Source organism: Phytophthora infestans, genomic scaffold, assembly GCF_000142945.1.
Source record: "Phytophthora infestans T30-4 supercont1.19 genomic scaffold, whole genome shotgun sequence".
Taxonomy (NCBI): domain Eukaryota; phylum Oomycota; class Peronosporomycetes; order Peronosporales; family Peronosporaceae; genus Phytophthora; species Phytophthora infestans.
In genome coordinates, this window is record NW_003303740.1 from 1,578,361 (window position 1) to 1,579,848 (window position 1,488).

A 1,488-nucleotide genomic window follows, 5' to 3' on the forward strand; every position below is an offset into this window, starting at 1 on the left:
TGTGTGCACTACGCGATGGAATGCTGTGGAACTATGAATCTAAATGGACGTCGGACACTTGTCAATCGAGGAATATCCGTCCGCAAAAATGTACAGAGCTCCCGCGGGCACCCCCGCAAAAATGGTGCGGCACTAGAGATGGAGTAAGATCTGCATTGAAGGAGATGTAAAAGCGTCTAGCGTCTTAAGTCTATAAATATCAACGGTGTTTAAGTCATTTACGTTGGTTTGTATCATGTCATATTCACCTTCACTTAATTTCCTTCATTATTGTGTGCGTTAACAACTTTCCGTTAGCGTTGCTGTCCAATACCACTTGTGAGAACAATCCTTCATCTACATTCTCTACCTAATGCCATATTTTGCAGACATTCCGGGCTCACGATATTTAGTCATTGCACTCCCAATCATCGCTAACGATGTAACTTAGTCAGGATACGGAATACCTTATCCGTTTTCACTACCGCGTCTTAAATACGTAAGACTAGTCATTACGTGGATCCACCTCAGCTTTCACCTACTTTACTCTTTAAAAAATTTGGATAAAAATGCAGGTACCATTTGCAGAACGGTAACCGTATCATTCGTTATCGGGGCTACGAGCTAAACAAAAATTCAAGCGATTATATAAACGCTTAATACGAGCTACGCAATGACTTCTTTTACTCTTTCTTCAATTTTACCCTAGACCAAAACCGCTTAATTTATCTACGAAGTAACCCAGCAGACGCATCAGTGATAACATTTCTTGTTTGGGTTGCTAAATACGTGTTTATATTCATAAAGTGATCTAATTGGACACGTTACGAAATGTAAAGATGGCTATAATGTCTAACGTGAAGGTGTCTTTATTTGGTGAAAAAAAAACTTGCATTTATTATTACACATCTATATGCAGCGGATTCGTGATTGTTTTGACGGGGCTGTCACGTCAAGAGATAGAGACGCTGAAGTTGCATACTTTACCACTTCAACGAGCTCCCAAAACAATAAAACACGAAAGTCCACACCTAAATCGATATGGTCTAGTATCTTCTTTTCCCATAGGCTCTCAATACGGCGCCGAATTTAGGCACGCATATCATTCACGCGCAGTAAGTCATTCAAGTGGGTTGGCGCTTCGGGAAGTCGTTCTTGTTTACAAAAGCGTGCCACAACGTTAGAGACTTCCCAGTCACATCGAGTCTTCCCTCAGTTCAGCAACAGATTCGTCGACGAAGAGCTCGTTAAAGTCGATTACTGGGTCACGAATCCCCACTTTCGTGCATTACCGGTCAATGCCGAACGGTCTACGTCATGACGGAAGGGATCTAATGCACAAGGGGCAGTGTAGGCAATTGCACGAAGAGCTCCGGTCTGCTACTTCGTTTCGTATTCGACGAGACCGGGTGCCTCTAGAGAGAGGTTTAACTACCGCACGTGTCCCAACACAAGCCGATAAGCTTGGAATGAAAGCTCTATTCATGGAGAAAGCCATGAATAATGTCG